The sequence below is a fragment of the Petromyzon marinus genome, chromosome 77 (assembly GCF_048934315.1).
Source record: "Petromyzon marinus isolate PM22_M1 ecotype Great Lakes invasive population chromosome 77, UKy_Petmar_22M1.pri1.0, whole genome shotgun sequence".
NCBI classification, from domain to species: Eukaryota; Metazoa; Chordata; class Hyperoartia; order Petromyzontiformes; family Petromyzontidae; genus Petromyzon; species Petromyzon marinus.
The window spans coordinates 5,512,955-5,535,000 of NC_133743.1; the positions used below are offsets into that span (position 1 = coordinate 5,512,955).

The window sequence follows — 22,046 nt, forward strand, 5'->3', positions numbered from 1 at the left end:
TACAGAATACTCCACACACACCTGGTGGAGAGTACCACTCACTCATAGACTGCTGGTACAGAATACTACACACACACCTGGTGGAGAGTACCACTCACTCATAGACTGCTGGTACAGAATACTACACACACACCTGGTGGAGAGTACCACTCACTCATAGACTCCTGGTATAGAATACTACACACACACACACACCTGGTGGAGAGTACCACTCACCCAAACTCCTGGTATAGAATACTACACACACACCTGGTGGAGAGTACCACTCACTCGCACACATACATGGTTGAGAGTACTCCAAAGACGCGCATACATACACATACACCTGGTGGAGAGTACTACATACACTCATCCACCTGGTACAGAGTACTGTACATATGCATCGACCTGGTACAGAGTGCAACAGATTTATACACCTGCTGGAGAGTACCAAACACTCACACGTACACCTGGTAAAGAGTGGTGTGTGTGTGTACGTGTGTGTACGTGTGTGTACGTGTGTGTACGTGTGTGTGTGTGCGCTTGTGTGCATGCAGGTGGCTGTGAAGAACAACTTGGATGTGTTTTACTTCAGCGCCCTGGTGCCAATTCACATCCTCTTCACAGAGGACGGAGCTCTCGGTGGGACCATACACTCACACATATATACACTCATATACACATATATACACTCACTCATATGTACACTCATATATACACACACACTCATATATACATATATACACTCACTCATATACACTCACTCATATATACACTCACTCATATACACTCACTCATATACACTCACTCATATATACACTCATATATACACTCACTCATATATATGTAGTGGGTTCCAGGACACGGAGACGGCAGAATAGAAGCAGCACTATTTATTTAAACCTTAACAAGGGTTACACTAGAAGGGGTAGCGGCCCCTCCACCCGTATAACTCAGGAACACACCCCAGGCTCTCTGGCCTAAGCTCTAGGCTCCCAGTTCCTCCTGGTAGGGCTCTAAGGGAGGCTATCAGATCCGGCCCTGGTTAGGCACAGATCTCGGCACCCCGCCGACCAGACCGGCCCTTAGAAGGACTCTGACTCTGGGGCTCTGGGGCCGCACCACTGGCTTGCTGTGCCGGCCCTGAAAAGGGCAGCGGTCACAGGAGTTCCAGGGTCTCACCTAGCTGGCCTTCTTTCTTCACTGGTTGCTTCAGCCTCGGGCCCCACACTCTGCCCCGAGCTCCCTGGCTCCCCGCACTTTATACCCACTGGAGCCTTAGCGGACGTTGTTGTAGCCACCAAGGTGTGGGTGAACCACACCTTCCCGTGTCATGTGTTTATTCCCCATAGCACCCCTACATCACCCCCTCCCGTGTAACCCGCAGCCGTCCCGGCTGCAACAATACTCGAACAATAAACACAACAAACCCCCACCCGTGCGTGCCTCATAAGAACGAACACCCCAATAAATAACCCAACCCACCTATACAAAATTACACTATATACACATATACATTGTACCCGCCCCCCCCATCAACGCAGCAAGAAAACTTAACAGTGAACAACAAGAGTAACAAGAACCATTTTTACAACAAGCGGCGCATTTTGGCGCGAGTCCGATTTGCGGGTCCATCGTAGGGGGAGGGTCCGGTCGGCCCGGCAGTGGGCACCGGCTGTGCAGGTGCACCGTCTTCCGTCACCCCGGAAGGGCAAACTCCGTCCCCACCGGGTGGCGCAGGCGCGCTGGAAGCCGTCATTCTTGAGGCGCCTGAAGGTGGAACAGTTAGCGAAGCATCAAGGGCAGGTGACGAAGACGCCGTCCGGGAGTCAGCGGAGACATCACATGCTCGGCCTGTGTAATGTGGTGGAGGGACGCGCGGCGCCACAAACGGCTTCAGACGCGAGGGGTGTACGTACCAGCGGCGTTTCCCCCACTGGATACGAACGCACTGCGGCCGCATAACCTTCACAATAACCACAGGGCCCCTCCAAGGCCGCAACAATTTCGCCGAGGTCGCCAACGGCACCTGAGGGCAGTGCAGCCAGGCTTGATCGCCTGGCTTCCACGCATGTGTGCGTGATTGGCGCGATCGCAACCTCTCGTTGGCCTTCTGCCGAGAGGAAGAGTTTTGGGCCGCTGCCTCCCGCGCCTCGGTCAACCTCAGGATATTAAATTTAACGTGGTCGGCCAATTTCGATTTTCTGCTGGTTTCCGAGACGCGGAGCTGATTCGCAATTGGTGGGTCAACGTCGCGACCGTACATCAAAAAGAACGGCGAGAAGCCGGTTGCCGCGTGAGGAGCCATTCTATAGGCGGCCAAAACCCCCGGAATGTGAAGGTCCCAATCGGTCTGGGAGTCACACACCTGGTGACACAACATAGATGTGAGCGTCCTATGCAGCCGCTCCACCATGCCATCGGTTTGTGGGTGATAGGGGGATGTGCGAATCTTTTTCGTACCAAGAAGCGCACACACCTCGTGCAGAAGGACGCCAGAGAAGTTCTTCCCTTGGTCAGTCAGCAGCCGTTCGGGAGCACCCTTGTCGAGGACATAGCCCTGGACAAAGGCCTCGGCAACGGCTGCTGCTGACTGGTTAGCAAGAGGCCATGCCATAGGCCATCGGGTGAAATATTCCACGCCAACCAGCAGGTACTTGTTACCCCTAGGGGTCGCAGGGAAGGGCCCCAATATATCGAGTGCGACGAGTTCGTTAACCCGAGAGACCGTGATAGATTGTAGCGGTGGGCAGGCGCCTTTCGCTGGTGGTTTTCGTTGGGCGCACTGAGTGCATGCACCCAGGAGGTCATCCACATCCCTTGCCATACCCGGCCAGAAGAAATCCAGCTGGAGCACGGCAAGGGTCTTGTGGGTCCCCAGGTGCAAAAGTCGCTCGTGTGCGGCCCAAACGGCCTTACCCCGCAAAGCGGATGGCACCACAAGCCTGTGACGGCAGGCCCTCCCATCCCAATGCATTAGGAGCCCCTGGAGCAGCCCGTATGAATCAATCCCCGCGACCCCCCGCACGGAACCCCCTGCGCGACGACGCAACGCGAGGAGGGATGCGTCCTCCATCTGGAGGCGCCCCCATTCAGCAACGGACAACCCCAGCAAGGAGTCCGCACCTCCCTCCCCGACAGGACCCTCAGGCAAGGGGTCCTCAGTGGCAGCAGCGAGAACCGGGATATCTAAGGGGGGGCTATCCTCTGGCGGCTTACAACGCCCCGATCCCCTGAGACAAGCGCAATCTGAGGCGGGCGGCAGGCGAGACAGCGCATCCGCATTAGTGTGCCGAGCACCCTTCCGATATGTGGTCGTGAAATCATAATCCTGAAGGATTTCGAGCCATCGGGACAATTGCCCCGAAGGCTGTGTCACCCGCAAGGCATATTGTAATGCCGCATGGTCCGTACGGACAGTGAAATGCCGACCGTACAGGTATGGGCGATACTGTTGCATAAAAAATACAATAGCCAAGAGTTCCCGACGCGTGACGCAGTATCTCTGTTCCGCCGGAGACAAAACCCTACTGCCATAAGCCACGACGCGTTCCACACCACAGATCACCTGTGAGAGCACACCCCCAATGCCCGTATTGCTGGCGTCTGTATCGAGCAGGAAGGGTTCCGAAAAATCGGGGTAGCTCAATGGAGGGGCCCGCACGAGAGCGTCGCGAAGGGAACAAAAAGCGACCTCCTCCTCCTGGCCCCAGTGAAATTTCACTCCCTTCGCCGTCAGAGCGTGTAAGGGCTTAGCAATGGTCGCGAAATCCGCGACGAACCGCCGGTAATAAGACGCAAATCCAATGAAACTCCTGACCTCAGCCACCGAGGTGGGGGTTGGCCAGGAGTTGACACACTGCGTCTTTGCGGGATCGGTGGATATGCCCGAGCGGCTGACGATGTGCCCCAAATAGCGTACGGATTCCCGTAGCAGGTGGCACTTTTGCGGCTTAAATTTCAAATTCGCAGCACGCATTTTGAGGAACACGGCGCGCAAGCGCAAAAGGTGTTCGTCAAATGTCTTGCTGAACACGATGACGTCATCCAGATAGATCAAACAGACGTTCCACTGTAAGCCAGCCAAAACCAGTTCCATAAGGCGCTGAAATGTCGCCGGAGCGGAGTGTAATCCCATAGGTAACCGGTTAAATTGGAATAGGCCGTGTGGTGTGCGAAACGCAGTCTTTGGCTTGGACTCATCATCCAATGGGAGTTGCCAAAATCCGGATAACAAGTCCAACGTAGAAAAAAAACGTGCGCCAGCCAGAGCATCCAGAGATTCGTCCATCCGGGGAAGTGGATACGCGTCGGCCACGGAGATCTTATTAAGGCGGCGAAAATCCACACAGAATCGCAAGGACCCATCGTGCTTTTTGACAAGCACTATGGGTGCTCCCCATGGACTGGTGGAAGGGGCTATAATGTCTGCAGCCAGCATGTCATCCACTGCCAATTTGACATGATCTTTTTCGGCCGGACTTAACCGAAAAGGATTCTGGCGTACCGGGGCATTGTCACCCGTGTCAATGTGGTGACGCAACAATTTCGTGCACCCAATGTCATATTTGTGTTTACTAAAAACATCGGAAAATTCCGTCAGAAGGGTGCGTAGGCCGGCACGCTGGGAGTCGGACAGATCACTCGTGCCCGAACATAGTGTGTCCATCCAACTATCGTCCCCCTCAGAATGCGGTTGAGCCAGAGGATCGGTCCCCACATTACCCATAACCGTGTCTACCACGGGGACCGGTGTCGCGTGCGCGAGCACAGTTCCCTGAGGAACGACGGCCGTCTGTACGCCAACGTTAAGGACGAGGATAAACGGGTCATCGCTCCCCTTAACGAGCGTTTGAGCGGCCACCAGATCCAGCCCGTTTTCCCCAGCCCTCGAGGGCCCTAACAGAATTCCCTGGTCCAGAACACCGGGCACGAAAGGCCGACGCAAGCGAAGGGGCACGAGCATTTGCGCCCCGGGAGGTACACGCACCGTCCGAGTGACGAACGCTTGTATCGACGCGCACGCTGCCCTTGAGGTGACAGGGGAAGGCAGGAATGTTACCCGTCGGCCCGAGGGAAGCTCGATGCAACCCTGATCAATTAGAATTTTAATCGGCATTTTGCCCAAAAAGTCCGTCCCCAACAAGCACGGAACCGCCAGCGAGGACGAGACTAATATCGGCCCGGAGAGTTTGATATCGCCAATGCAAATTTGTGCTCGAATTTGGCCTATGATACCCAGCGAACCCCCGTTCGCTGCGTAACACGGAACGGTGACTGGGAGCAAGGGGCGGCTTTGAACGGGAAGAATATTATAAATCAAGTCTGACACAATGGTCGCCGAAGCTCCCGTATCGACGAGGATACGCACCTCGACCCCGTCAATGTGACCCGCGACCACGGACGAGCCTGCCGACGCAGCAACAATGCGGTGGGCCAATTCCGTCCACTGCCCCGGCCCGAGCACCCTCTCGACCCCGCCGCCACCCAACAAACCAATGGGCGTACCCCGAGGCCCGTACACCGAAACGCGCGAGGTGGGGACAGGTGTGTGCACAGGCCGAGCATGTGGGGTGCCGCGACTTGCCGGGTTGCGATGCGGAGGCCTGTAGGCTGGAGCGCCGTCCGACCGTCCCGGCTGTCGTTGACGAGGCGCCCGGCATTCCGCAGCCACGTGGCCCTTGCGGCCACAGTTGTAGCACGTGATGAGCGCCTTGGGGTGCTCCTGGCGATCCGGTGTGGTCCGAGCCGGCCTCCCTCCGGATCTCCACTCCACCGGGCGACCCGCCGCGAAGACCTCCTCGGAGGGGGGGATGGTCGGCGTCCCAGCGCACACCGCAGCTGCGCCCTTGGGGACGAGAGGTGATCGACGCTGCGCTATCTGGTGCGCGTGGATGTGTCTTGCTGCCCGCAAGGAGCACATGTCCGCGTCGTCCTCTGCGACGATGACGATCTGTAGCTCCTGGGCCAACGCCAGGAGCTTCTCCGTCACCATCGCGTCCACCCCTTCGCCGTCCATCCGCGGGAAAGCCGCTTTTGCGAGGGCCAGGAGAGCCGTGCGATACGCCAGCGGTGGCTCCTTCTGGCCCCTGCACCGCTCGTGGAAGAGTTTGCGGCAGTCCGACGATGGCCCGTAGACTATGGTGAGGACCTGGAGCGCCGACTGTAGCGTAGATCGCGTTGATCTGGGAGCTGTGATGAGCGTAGCAAGGGCGTCATCGTCCAGCATGGCCGGTAGCGCACTCAACGCCTCGTTGTCCGTCCAGCCGGCCATCTCTTGATGAGCGAGAAAGCGGCGTTGAAAGGCCCCCCAGTCGCCGCCGTCTGAAACGAACTCCTTCAACACCGGCAGGCGTTGTTGAAACGATGGCTTCGTCTCTGAGAGGTGCCGCGCGCCATTTCCGGCCTCTCCACCGGTGTCTGAGGGGCTGAGGACACCCATCGGCGGTCGCGCAGGTGATGACGATGCGCCCGCCGATTGGTCCTGACAGCGGGCGTCCGTTGGTGATGACGTCACCACCGCTGATTGGCCCACAGCGTCCACGTGGCGCTGCGACCCTCCAATCGCCGTGGCGGACACTGTCATGGCGGCAAATCCGAAATCTGGTGGCTGTGTTTCGGCGGGAATGGCCGTTGAACGGCGTTCGTCTCCCTGCCGCCTTTGCGCCCGCAGCCCCGCGCGGTTGATTTCCTCCAGCGTGGAAGCCGCGGCATACAGCAGCTCAGCCAGTCGAGAGTGAGCCGCCTGCAACCCGTCCTCCATCGGCGGCCACTCCTCCAGCGGCGGCTGCTGTTGGGGCGTCTGGGACATCCCAGGATCGTCGGCCGCGGCCTCTGGCGCAATCCCAGGCGAGCCGTCCTCCTCCTGGGGTTCCTGTGATCGGTTTGTACTCCTTGTGTCCATTTTAAGACCACTTCTGACACCAGTTGTAGTGGGTTCCAGGACACGGAGACGGCAGAATAGAAGCAGCACTATTTATTTAAACCTTAACAAGGGTTACACTAGAAGGGGTAGCGGCCCCTCCACCCGTATAACTCAGGAACACACCCCAGGCTCTCTGGCCTAAGCTCTAGGCTCCCAGTTCCTCCTGGTAGGGCTCTAAGGGAGGCTATCAGATCCGGCCCTGGTTAGGCACAGATCTCGGCACCCCGCCGACCAGACCGGCCCTTAGAAGGACTCTGACTCTGGGGCTCTGGGGCCGCACCACTGGCTTGCTGTGCCGGCCCTGAAAAGGGCAGCGGTCACAGGAGTTCCAGGGTCTCACCTAGCTGGCCTTCTTTCTTCACTGGTTGCTTCAGCCTCGGGCCCCACACTCTGCCCCGAGCTCCCTGGCTCCCCGCACTTTATACCCACTGGTGCCTTAGCGGACGTTGTTGTAGCCACCAAGGTGTGGGTGAACCACACCTTCCCGTGTCATGTGTTTATTCCCCATAGCACCCCTACATCTACACTCATATATACACACACACTCATATATACATATATACACTCACTCATATGTACACTCACACATATAAACACTCACTCATATATACACTCATATACACATATATACACTCACTCATATGTACGCTCACACATATATACACTCACTCATATATACACTCATATATACACTCATATACACATATATACACTCACTCATATGTACGCTCACTCATATATACACTCACTCATATATACACTCATATATACATATATACACTCACTCATATATACACTCACTCATATATACACTCACTCATATATACACTCATATACACATAAATACACTCACTCATATGTACACTCACTCATATATACACTCACTCATATATACACTCATATATACACTCACTCATATATACACTCATATATACACACACACTCATATATACATATATACACTCACTCATATACACTCGTGTATATACACTCATATATATTCATATATACTCACTCATATACACTTGTGTATATACACTCACTCATATACAGTCATATATACACTCACTCATATACACTCATATATAGTCTCACTCATGTATACATATATACACTCACTCATATATACATATATACACTCACTCATATATACATATATACTCACACATATACACTCATATATACACTCACTCATATATACCCTCACTCATATACACTCATATATACACTCATATATACATATATACACGCACAATTATATACACTCATATACACTCATATATACACTCACTCAGACAGTGAGGGAAAAAAGTATTTGATCCCCTGCTGATATTGTACGTTTTCCCACTGACAAGGAAATGATCAGTCTTTCATTTTAATGGTAGGTTTATTTGAACAGTGAGAGACAGAATAACAACAAGAAAATCCAGATAAACGCATGTCAAAAATGTTATAAATTGATTTGCATTTTAATGAGGGAAATAAGTATTTGACCCCCTCTCAATCAGAAAGATTTCTGGCTCCCAGGTGTCTTTTATACAGGTAACGAGCTGAGATTAGGAGCACTCCCTTTAAGAGTGTGCTCCTAATCTCAGCTTGCTCCCTGTATAAAAGACACCTGTCAACAGAAGCAATCAATCAATCAGATTTCAAACTCTCCACCATGGCCAAGACCAAAGTGCTCTCCAAGGATGTCAAGGACAAGATTGTAGGCCTACACAAGGCTGGAATGGGCTACAAGACCATTGCCAAGCAGCTTGGTGAGAAGGTGACAACAGTTGGTGCGATTATTCGCAAATGGAAGAAACACATAAGAACTGTCAATCTCCCTCGGCCTGGGGCCCCATGCAAGATCTCACCTCGTGGAGTTGCAATGATCATGAGAACGGTGAGGAATCATCCCAGAACTACACGGGAGGATCTTGTCAATGATCTCAAGGCAGCTGGGACCATAGTCACCAAGAAAACAATTGGTAACACACTACGTCGTGAAGGACTGAAATCCTGCAGCGCCCACAAGGTCCCCCTGCTCTAGAAAGAACATATACATGCCCGTCTGAAGTTTGCCAATGAACATCTGAATGATTCGGAGGACAACTGAGTGAAAGTGTTGTGGTCAGATGAGACCAAAATGGAGCTCTTTGGCATCAATTCAACTCGCCGTGTTTGGAGGAGGAGGAATGCTGCCTATGACCCCAAGAACACCATCCCCACCGTCAAACATGGAGGTGGAAACATTATGCTTTGGGGGTGTTTTTCTGCTAAGGGGACAGGACAACTTCACCGCATCAAAGGGACGATGGACGGGGCCATGTACCGTCAAATCTTGGGTGAGAACCTCCTTCCCTCAGCCAGGGCATTGGAAATGGGTCGTGGATGGGTATTCCAGCATGACAATGACCCAAAACACACAGCCAAGGCAACAAAGGAGTGGCTCAAGAAGAAGCACATTAAGGTCCTGGAGTGGCCTAGCCAGTCTCCAAACCTTAATCCCATAGAAAATCTGTGGAGGGAGCTGAAGGTTCAAGTTGCCAAACGTCAGCCTCGAAACCTTAATGACTTGGAGAAGATCTGCAAAGAGGAGTGGGACAAAATCTCTCCTGAGATGTGTGCAAACCTGGTGGCCAACTACAAGAAACGTCTGACCTCTGTGATTGCCAAACAAGGGTTTTGCCACCAAGTACTAAGTCATGTTTTTCAAAGGGGTCAAATACTTATTTCCCTCATTAAAATGCAAATCAACTTATAACATTTTTGACGTGAGTTTTTCTGAATTTTGTTGTTGTTATTCTGTCTCTCACTGTTCAAATAAACCTACCATTAACATTATAGACTGATCATTTATTTGTCAGTGGGCTAACGTATTAAATCAGCAGGGGATCAAATACTTTTTTCCCTCACTGTATATATACTCACTCATATATATATACACTCACTCATATATATACACTCACTCATACACTCATATGTACACTCACTCATATACACTCATATATACACGCACTCATATACACTCATATACACTCACTCATATACACTCATATATACACTCACTCATATACACTCATATATACACTCACTCATATATACACTCATATATAGTAAAACCTTGGATTGCGAGCATAATTCATTCCGTAAACGTGTTTGCAATCCAGAGCACTCGTATATCAAGTTAATATTTATTTACAATTTTTGCCCGTCTTGCAAAACACTCGGATACCAAGTTACTCGTAATCCAAGGTTTTACTTTGTATATACACGACACGTATAAATATACACACTCACTCATATGTACACATATACACTCTCATAAATACATATATACACTCTCATATGTACATATATACACTCCTATGTACATATACACTCACTTATATATACACTCACTCATATATACTCGTGTATATACACTCATATATACCCGTATATATACATATACACCACCACTACCACCCACCACTACCACCCACCACTACTACCCACCACTACTACCCACCACTACCACCCATCACTACCACCCATCACTACCACCCACCACTACCACCCATCACTACCACCCACCACTACTACCCACTACTACCACCCGACACTACCACTCACCACAACCACTACCACCACTACCACCCACCACTACCACCCACCACTACCACCCACCACTACTACCCACCACTACCACCCACCACTACCACCCACCACTACTACCCACCACTACCACCCACCACTACCACCCACCACTACCACCCACCACTACTACCCACCACTACCACCCACCACTACCACCCACCACTACTACCCACCACTACTACCACCACTACCACCCACCACTACCACCCACCACTACCACCCACCACTACCCACCACTACTACCCACCACTACCACCCACCACTACCACCCACCACTACTACCCACCACTACCACCCACCACTACCACCCACCACTACTACCCACCACTACCACCCACCACTACCACCCACCACTACTACCCACCACTACCACCCACCACTACCACCCACCACTACTACCCACCACTACCACCCACCACTACCACCCACCACTACCACCCACCACTACCACCCACCACTACCACCCACCACTACTACCCACCACTACCACCTACCACTACCACCCACCACTACTACCCACCACTACCACCCACCACTACCACCCACCACTACCCACCACTACTACCCACCACTACCACCCACCACTACCCACCACTACCACCCACCACTACCACCCACCACTACCACCCACCACTACTACCCACCACTACTACCACTACCACCACTGCTACCCACCACTACTACCCACCACTACCACCCACCACTACTACCCACCACTACCACCCGACACTACTACCCACCACTACTACCCACCACTATTACCCACCACTACCACCCACCACTACCACCCACCACTACTACCCACCACTACCACCCACCACTACCACCCACCACTACTACCCACCACTACCACCACCACTACCACCACTACCACCCACCACTACCACCCACCACTACCCACCACTACTACCCACCACTACCACCCACCACTACCCACCACTACCACCCACCACTACCACCCACCACTACTACCCACCACTACTACCACTACCACCACTGCTACCCACCACTACCACCACCACTACTACCCACCACTACTACCCACCACTACCACCACTACTACCCACCATAACCACTACCACCACTACCACCCGACACTACCACCCACCACTACCACCCACCACTACCACCCACCACTACCACTCACCACAACCACTACCACCACAACCACTACCACCACTACCACCCACCACAACCACCCACCACTACCACCCACCACTACCACCCACCACTACTACCCACCACTACTACCCACCACTACCACCCACCACAACCACTACCACCACTACCACCACAACCACTACCACCACTACCACCCACCACAACCACCCACCACTACCACCCACCACAACCACCCACCACTACCACCAGCACTCTAACTGTCCTGTGTGTGTGTGGGTGGGGACAGAGGAGCAGGCCTTCCACTCCCTGTGGAACCAAGTCCCGGCTGACACGGAGTTCCGCCACCACTTCAACTGCGCCCTGCCCACAGGTTGACTGAGGCCCCCCCCACCAGCACAGCACCGTGCCTTGCCCCCCGAGGGCTTACACGGGGGACCTTTGTCTTTGTGTGTGGACGTGCGTGTGTGTGTGTGCACGTGTGTGTGTCTTTGTGTGTGTGCACGTGTGTGTGTGTGTGTGCACGTGTGTGTCTTTGTGTGTCTTTGTGTGTGCACGTGTGTGTCTTTGTGTGTGCACGTGTGTGTGTCTTTGTGTGTGCACGTGTCTTTGTGTGTGTCTTTGTGTGTGCACGTGTGTGTGTCTTTGTGTGTGTGTGTCTTTGTGTGTGCACGTGTGTGTGTCTTTGTGTGTGCACGTGTGTGTGTGTGTCTTTGTGTGTTCACGTGTGTGTGTGTGTCTTTGTGTGTGCACGTGTGTGTGTGTGTGTGTGTGTCTTTGTGTGTGCATGTTTGTGTGTCTTTGTGTATGCACGTGTGTGTCTTTGTGTGTCTTTGTGTGTGCACGTGTGTGTGTGTCTTTGTGTGTGCACGTGTGTGTGTGTCTTTGTGTGTGCACGTGTGTGTGTGTCTTTGTGTGTCTTTGTGTGTGCACGTGTGTGTGTGTGTATCTTTGTGTGTGCACGTGTCTTTGTGTGTGTCTTTGTGTGTGCACGTGTCTTTGTGTGTGTCTTTGTGTGTGCACGTGTGTGTGTGTCTTTGTGTGTGTGTCTTTGTGTATGCACGTGTGTGTGTGCACGTGTGTGTGTCTTTGTGTGCGTGTGTCTTTGTGTGTGCACGTGTGTGTGTGTGTCTTTGTGTGTGCACGTGTGTGTGTGTCTTTGTGTGTGTGTCTTTGTGTATGCACGTGTGTGTGTGCACGTGTGTGTGTCTTTGTGTGTGTGTGTCTTTGTGTGTGCACGTGTGTGTATGTGTGTCTTTGTGTGTGTGTGTGCACGTGTGTGTGTGTGCACGTGTGTGTGTGTCTTTGTGTGTGCACGTGTGTGTTTGTGTCTTTGTGTGTGCACGTGTGTGTTTGTGTCTTTGTGTATGCACGTGTGTGTGTGTGTCTTTGTGTATGCACGTGTGTGTATGTACGTGTGTGTGTCTTTGTGTGTGCACGTGTGTGTGTGTCTTTGTGTGTCTTTGTGTGTGCATGTGTGTGTATGTGTCTTTGTGTATGCACGTGTGTGTATGTACGTGTGTGTGTCTTTGTTTATGCACATGTGTGTGTCTTTGTGTGTCTTTGTGTGTGCACGTGTGTGTGTGTCTTTGTGTGTGCACGTGTGTGTGTCTTTGTGTGTGCACGTGTGTGTGTGTCTTTGTGTGTGCACGTGTGTGTGTGTCTTTGTGTGTGCACGTATGTGTGTGTGTGTGTGTCTTTGTGTGTGCACGTGTGTGTGTGTGTCTTTGTGTGTGCACGTGTGTGTGTGTCTATGTGTGTGTGTGTCTTTGTGTGTACACGTGTGTGTGCACGTGTGTGTGTGTGTCTATGTGTGTGTGTGTCTTTGTGTGTACACGTGTGTGTGTATGTCTGTGTCTGTGTCTGTCTGTGTGTGTCTATGTGTGTCTGTGTGTGTGTGTGTCTTTGTATGTACAAGTGTGTCTGTGTGTGTGCGTGTGTGCGTGTGTGTCTGTGTGTGTCTGTGTGTGTCTGTGCGTGTCTGTGTGTGTGTGTGTCTTTGTATGTACAAGTGTGTGTGTGCGTGTCTGTGTGTGTGTGTGTGTGCGCATCTTTGTATGTGTGTATGTGTGTGTGTCTTTGTATGTACAAGTGTGTGTGTGTGTGCGTGTCTGTGTGTGTGCGTGTCTGTGTGTGTGTGTGTCTGTGTGTGTCTGCGTGTCTGTGTCTTTGTATGTACAAGTGTGTGTGTGTGTGTGTGTGCGTGTGTCTGTGCGTGTCTGTGTGTGTGTGCCTTTGTATGTACAAGTGTGTGTGTCTGTGTGTGTGTGTCTATGTGTCTGTGTGTGTCTGTGTGTGTGTGTGTGCGTGTGTCTATGTGTGTCTGTGTGTGTGTGTGTCTTTGTGTGTACACGTGTGTGTGTGTATATGTGTCTGTCTGTGTGTGTGTGTGTGTATATGTGTCTGTGTGTGTCTGTGTGTGTGTGTGTGTGTATATGTGTCTGTGTGTGTCTTTGTGTGTACACGTGTGTGTGTGTCTATGTGTCTGTGTGTGTCTGTGTGTGTGTGTGTGCTCGCACAGACGCTCTGTGTGCACGCCTGGCGTGTGCCAACGTGCACGTCACGTCCTCGCGCGTCCACGCCGACGGCTCAACCCTCGTGAGCGTCTCCATGAAGACGAGCGGCGGCCAGTGGGTGCTGGCACAGCTGTCCCGGCAGCAGCAGCTGATGCCGGGACAGCTGATGCCGGGACAGCTGGGCGCGGGACAGCTGGGCGCGGGCGCGGGCGCGGTCGCGGTGAGGGCAGATTGCAGCCACGAGCACCGCCACAACCAGCGCAACAACAACAACAACCACCACAACAGCCACAACAGCCACAACAGCAACTGCAGCCATCGCCACAGCAACAGCCAGCACAACCACAACAACAACCACCACAACAACCACTGCAACCATCACCACAACAACAACCACAACAGCAACTGCAGCCATCGCCACAGCAACAGCCAGCACAACAACAACAACCACCACAACAACCACTGCAACCATCACCACAGCAACAACCACCACAACCACCACAACAACCACTGCAACCATCACCACTGCAACCATCACCACAACAACAACTGCAACCACCACCACAGCAACAACCACCACAACAACCACTGCAACCATCACCACAACAACAACCACAACAACAACTGCAACCACCACCACAGCAACAACCATCACCACAACCACCACCACAACAACCACAACAACAACTGCAACCATCACCACAGCAACAACCACCACAACAACAACAACAACAACCATCACCACAGCCACAACCACCACAACAACCACAACAACAACTACAACCATCACCACAACAACCACAACAACAACCACAACATTGGCAACAACCACCACAGCAACAACAATGACCACAACAACAACGACCACAACAACCACCGTAATAACCGCAACAACCAGCACAACTGTAACCACGACAACCACCATCACCACAACACAACCACAATAGCACAGCACGACCACCACCACCACCATCACTGCACCAACAACCACCACCACCACCACGACAACCACAACTACCACCACCACCACGACAACCACAACTACCAGCGTCACCACGACAACCACAACTTCCAGCGTCACCACAACAACAACCACAGCCCTACCACACTCCTACCATAAACTTATACAACCACCACACTCCACCACACCCCTCCCCCTGTGTAGATGATGGTATGCTCCACCTCCCCTGTGTAATGGTCTCTCCCACCACCACACCCCTCCCCCTGTGTAGATGATGGTACGCTCCACCTCCCCTCTGTAATGGTCTCTCCCACCACACCCCCCTCCCCCTGTGTAGATGATGGTATGCTCCACCTCCCCAGTGTAATGGTCTCTCCCACCACCACCCCTCCCCCTGTGTAGATGATGGTATGCTCCACCTCCCCTGTGTAATGGTCTCTCCCACCACCCCTCCCCCTGTGTAGATGATGGTACACTCCACATTCCCTGTGTAATGGTCTCTCCCACCACCACACCCCCCTCCCCCTGTGTAGATGATGGTACACTCCACCTCCCCAGTGTAATGGTCTCTCCCACCATCCCTCCCCCTGTGTAGATGTTGGTATGCTCCACCTCCCCTGTGTAATGGTCTCTCCCACCACACCCCCCCCCCCTGTGTAGATGATGGTACGCTCCACCTCCCCTGTGTAATGGTCTCTCCCACCACCACACCCCTCCCCCTGTGTAGATGATGGTATGCTCCACCTCCCCAGTGTAATGGTCTCTCCCACCACCCCCCCCTCCCCCTGTGTAGATGATGGTATGCTCCACCTTCCCAGTGTAATGGTCTCTCCCACCCCCCCCCCTGTGTAGATGATGGTACACTCCACCTCCCCTGTGTAATGGTCTCTCCCACACCACCACCCCTCCCCCTGTGTAGATGATGGTACGCACCACCTCCCCTGTGTAATGGTCTCTCCCACCCCCCCCCCTGTGTAGATGATGGTACACTCCACCTCCCCTGTGTAATGGTCTCTCCCACCACCACACCCCTCCCCCTGTGTAGATGATGGTACGCTCCACCTCACCAGTGTAATGGTCTCTCCCACCACCACACCCCTCCCCCTGTGTAGATGATGGTACGCTCCACCTCCCCTGTGTAATGGTCTCTCCCACCACCCCCCCTCCCCCTGTGTAGATGATGGTATGCTCCACCTCCCCAGTGTAATGGTCTCTCCCACCACCACACCCCTCCCCCTGTGTAGATGATGGTACGCTCCACCTCCCCAGTGTAATGGTCTCTCCCACCCCTCCCCCTGTGTAGATGATGGTACACTCCACCTCCCCTGTGTAATGGTCTCTCCCACCACACCCCTCCCCCTGTGTAGATGATGGTACGCTCCACCTTCCCTGTGTAATGGTCTCTCCCACACCACCACCCCTCCCCCTGTGTAGATGATGGTACGCTCCACCTTCCCTGTGTAATGGTCTCTCCCACCACCACCCCTCCCCCTGTGTAGATGATGGTACGCTCCACCTCCCCTGTGTAATGGTCTCTCCCACCACCACCCCTCCCCCTGTGTAGATGATGGTACGCTCCACCTCCCCTGTGTAATGGTCTCTCCCACCACCACCCCTCCCCCTGTGTAGATGATGGTATGCTCCACCTCCCCTGTGTAATGGTCTCTCCCACCACACCCCCTTCCCCCTGTGTAGATGATGGTACACTCCACCTCCCCAGTGTAATGGTCTCTCCCACCACCACACCCCCCTCCCCCTGTGTAGATGTTGGTATGCTCCACCTCCCCTGTGTAATGGTCTCTCCCACCACCCCTCCCCCTGTGTAGATGATGGTACGCTCCACCTCCCCTGTGTAATGGTCTCTCCCACCACCACACCCCCCTCCCCCTGTGTAGATGATGGTACGCTCCACCTCCCCTGTGTAATGGTCTCTCCCACCACCACCCCTCCCCCTGTGTAGATGATGGTACGCTCCACCTCCCCAGTGTAATGGTCTCTCACCACCACACCCCTCCCCCTGTGTAGATGATGGTACGCTCCACCTCCCCTGTGTAATGGTCTCTCCCACCACCCCTCCCCCTGTGTAGATGATGGTACGCTCCACCTCCCCTGTGTAATGGTCTCTCCCACCACCCCTCCCCCTGTGTAGATGATGGTATGCTCCACCTTCCCTGTGTAATGGTCTCTCCCACCACACCCCTCCCCCTGTGTAGATGATGGTACGCTCCACCTCCCCAGTGTAATGGTCTCTCCCACCACCACCCCTCCCCCTGTGTAGATGATGGTACGCTCCACCTCCCCTGTGTAATGGTCTCTCCCACCACCACACCCCCTGTGTAGATGATGGATGATGGTATGCTCCACCTCCCCAGTGTAATGGTCTCTCCCACCACCCCCCCCTGTGTAGATGATGGTACGCTCCACCTCCCCCGAGCTGGTTCCCTGCGTGGCGCAGTCCATCGACTCCCTCCTCAGCAACTAGAACAATCACGTGACCATAGCAACTTAGGTTCCTAGCAACTTGCAACTTGTTCCTAGCTACTTGATCCTAGTAACTGGTTCCTAGCAACTGTTTCCACAGCAACTGTATCCTAGCAACTGTGCGTTCCTAGCTACTTGATCCTAGCAACTGGTTCCTAGCAACTGTTTCCACAGCAACCGTGGGTTCCTGGCAACTTGTTCCGTGCAACTGGTTCCTAGCAACTGTTTCCACAGCAACCGTGGGTTCCTAGTAACTTGTTACGTGCAACTTGTTCCGTGCAACGTGTTCTTGGCAACTGGTCCCTGGCTGAATGTTTCCACAGCAACCGTGGGTTCCTAGCAACTTGTTTCGTGCAATGTGATCTTAGCAACTTGTTCCTAGCAACTTGTTCCTAGCAACTGTTTCCACAGCAACCGTGGGTTCCTGGCAACTTGTTCCGTGCAACGTGTTCTTGGCAACTGGTCCCTGGCTGAATGTTTCCGCAGCAACCGTGGGTTTCTGGCAACTTGTTCCTAGCAACTTGTTCTTAGCAACTGTTTCCACAGCAACCATGGGTTCCTAGTAACTTGTTACGTGCAACTGGTCCTTGGCTGAATTTTTCCTAGCAACTTGTTCCTAGCAACGTGTTCTTAGCAACTTATTCCTAGCAACTGTTTCCACAGCAACCGTGGGTTCCTAGCAACTTGTTTGCTGCAACGTGTTCTTAGCAACTGGTCCCTGGCTGAATGTTTCCACAGCAACCGTGGGTTCCTAGCAACGTTCTTAGCAACGTGTTCTTAGCAACTTGTTCCTAGCAACTTGTTCCGTGCAACTGGTTCCTAGCAACTGTTTCCACAGCAACCGTGGGTTCCTGGCAACTTGTTACGTGCAACTTGTTCTTAGCAACTAGTCCCTGGCTGAATGTTTCCGCAGCAACCGTGCGTTCTTGGCAACTTGTTACGTGCAACGTTGTTCCTAGCAACTTGTTCCTAGCAACTATTTCCGTGGCAACTGGTTCCTAGCAACTGTTTCCGCAGCAACCATGGGTTCCTAGCAACTTGTTCCGTGCAACTTGTTCCTAGCAACTGTTTCCGCAGCAACCATGGGTTTCCTAGCAACTTGTTTGCTGCAACGTGTTCTTAGCAACTTATTCCTAGCAACTGTTTCCACAGCAACCGTGGGTTCCTAGCAACTTGTTCTGTGCAACTGGTCCTTGGCTGAATGTTTCCTAGCAACGTGTTCCTTGCAACGTGTTCTTAGCAACTTATTCCTAGCAACTGTTTCCACAGCAACCGTGAGTTCCTGGCAACTTGTTCCGTGCAACGTGTTCTTGGCAACTGGTCCCTGGCTAAATGTTTCCGCAGCAACCGTGGGTACCTAGCAACTGTTTCCACAGCAACCATGGGTTCCTAGCAACTTGTTTGCTGCAACTGGTCCCTGGCTGAATGTTTCCTAGCAACGTGTTCCTAGCAACGTGTTCTTAGCAACTGTTTCCACAGCAACCGTTGGTTCCTAGCAACTTGTTCCGTGCAACTGGTCCCTGGCTGAATGTTTCCTAGCAACGTGTTCCTAGCAACGTGTTCTTAGCAACTGTTTCCACAGCAACCGTGGGTTCCTGGCAACTTGTTACGTGCAACTTGTTCTTAGCAACTGGTCCCTGGCTGAATGTTTCCACAGCAACCGTGGGTTCCTAGCAACGTTCTTAGCAACTTGTTCCTAGCAACTTGTTCCGTGCAACTGGTTCCTAGCAACTGTTTCCACAGCAACCGTGGGTTTCTAGCAACTTGTTTGCTGCAACTTGTTCTTAGCAACTGTTTCCACAGCAACCGTGGGTTCCTGGCAACTTGTTCCGTGCAACTGGTTCCTAGCAACTGTTTCCACAGCAACCGTGGGTTCCTAGCAACTTGTTTGGTGCAACTTGTTCCTAGCAACTGGTCCCTGGCTAAATGTTTCCGCAGCAACCGTGGGTTCGTAGCAGCTTGTTCCGTGCAACTTGTTCCTAGCAACTTGTTCTTAGCAACTGTTTCCACGGCAACCGTGGGTTCCTGGCTACTTGTTCCGTGCAACGTGTTCCTAGCAACGTGTTCCTAGCAACGTGTTCCTAGCAACTGTTTCCGCGGCAACCGTCCATTCCTGGCAACTTGTTCCGTGCAACGCGTTCCTGGCAACTTGTTCCTAGCAACTTGTTCCTAGCAACTGTTTCCACGGCAACCGTGGGTTCCTGGCTACTTGTTCCGTGCAACGCGTTCCTGGCAACTTGTTCCTAGCAACTTGTTCCTAGCAACTGTTTCCACAGCAACCGCGCGCGTTCCTGGCAACTTGTCCATAGCAACTGTTTCCGCGGCAACCGCGCGCGCGTTCCTGGCAACTTGTCCCTAGCAACTGTTTCCGCGGCAACCCGTGTCCTGGCGATACAAAAAAAATGTAAAAAAAATTTTGCTGCTTTTTTGCCACGGGAACTCTGCCGCCAGTTGAGTGAAAAGCTCCACCGGGTTTGTGTTGCCTGGTTCCATCTCACTTGGGGAGAGGGGGGAGGGTCATCATCGGTCGCTGAGCGAGAGACGGATGAGAACCTCCTGCTACGTTTGGAGACATCAAGGTTAAGGTTTAAACAACAACAAAAATAAATAACATTTTTGCTCAACGACACTGGGGGGGGGTGGGGGTGGAGTGTGTGTGTGTGTGGGTGGGGTGAGGTTTTGGTGGGTGGGCGAGGTTTTGGTGGGTGGGTGGGTGAGGTTTTGGTGGGTGGGCGAGGTTTTGGTGGGTGGGTGGGTGGGTGAGGTGGTGTGGGGAGAGAGGGGGCCCCGCTGTGGTACGGTTAAATAAACAGGGAGGGTGGGGGGAGAGATGTTATATGGTTAATTAAGGGTAACCCGCCAGGTTCTGCGTTGACGGTGATGATAGTTTTAGCGACCCACAACCTAGATCCACCTCTGTTTATGGCTCTTGAGTGTCGGTTGAAAATAATGGAGGGACGGTCGCTTAAAGTCTTCGGTTATTGGTGTCTGCCCAGTTGAATAAAGGATTGTGTGTCACTGTGTGTGTCACTGTGTGTGTCACTGTGTGTGTACCTGTGTGTGTACCTGTGTGTGTACACCACTGTGTGTGTCTCACTGTGTGTGTACCTATGTGTTTGTTCCACTGTGTGTGCACCTGGCACAGACTGTAACAACTACAGTGGCATCTCACTCCTCAGTGTGCCGGGAAAGGTCCTGGCAAGGATTATTCAACATCGCCTTGCTAGGCTATCTGAGGAGAGGCTTGCGGAGCCCCAATGCGGTTTCAGGAAAGGGCGGTCCTGCACAGATGCCATATTTTCTATCCGTCTGCTACAGCAGAGGTGTAGGGAATTCCAGCAAGGTCTACATCTCTGCTTTATTGACCTGGTCAAGGCCTATGATACCATCAGTAGGCCCCTGGCTCTGGGTTGTTCTTCGTGCTTTTGGAGTACCTGACCCTCTGCTCACGATCATTAAGGACCTTCATGATGGTGAGTGTGCCCGGGTAAAACTACGTGGCCGGGATTCAGAGCCATTCCCTGTACACCTTGGGGTGCGACAGGGATGTCCTCTGGCTCCCACATTATTTAACATCTATTTTGACCACGTAGTTCGTGAAGCCTTCAATGCTGTACCGGGGGAATCTCCATTTGGTACAGATATAATGGGAGGCTGATCGATGCCTGGGTGCGGTCAAGGGATGGCTCCCTATTGCTCAACCACGTTATGTTTGCCGATGATTTGGTAATTGCTGCTCATTCAGAGGAGTTGGAGACTATGTTGCTGAGACTGGAACGTGCCACTAAGAGATGGGGCCTTACCATCAGCCCCACCAAAACTAAGCACCTGCCTGGGTATTTTGTACCATCGGACACTCCACCCCCACAACTCCCAATTGGTGATGGGGCGGTTGTGGAGCGAGTGGAGAGTTTCCCATACCAGGGCAGTGTGCTTTTGACCCGCTCCAGTTTAACAGCAGAGGTCTCACTCCGAATCAGTCGAGCGGCAATATCTTTTCATCGGTTGCGTAACGCTGTGTGGAAGCTACCTGGTCTGTCGCTCCGCACTAAGCTTCAGGTCTTCTCTGCCACGGTCATTCCCTCCCTTCTCTACGCTTGAGAAACGTGGACCCCCCTGGTGGAGCATCTTCGCCGGTTAGAAACATTTAGGCTGGCCTGCCTACGATCCATCCTGGGTTTAACCAGACTGGATTGTGTGAGGAGCTCACAAATCCTTGAAAGATCTGGGCAGGGTCCCATCGGTGAGCTCCTCCGGCAGGCAAGGCTGCGATGGCTGGGTCATGTAGCCCGCATGCCCAGCCACCGCATGCCGAAACAGCTTTTGTTTGGCCGGATTGAGGGGGCTAAGCGGGCGCGGCACGGGCTGAGTGGACTTGCCGATGACTGGTACCAGCGGTGTCAAGATCGGCCTCTGTGGAGGAGGCTCGTGAAGGACGCTA

At 52.9% G+C, this 22,046-nt stretch overlaps 1 pseudogene; it reads left to right on the forward strand.

Moving 5' to 3' along the window:
• The window catches only part of LOC116958411 (AP-1 complex subunit beta-1-like), an 89,550-nt pseudogene extending 69,311 nt beyond the window's left edge, over positions 1–20,239 (forward strand).
• The last annotated feature ends 1,807 nt before the right edge of the window (positions 20,240–22,046 follow it).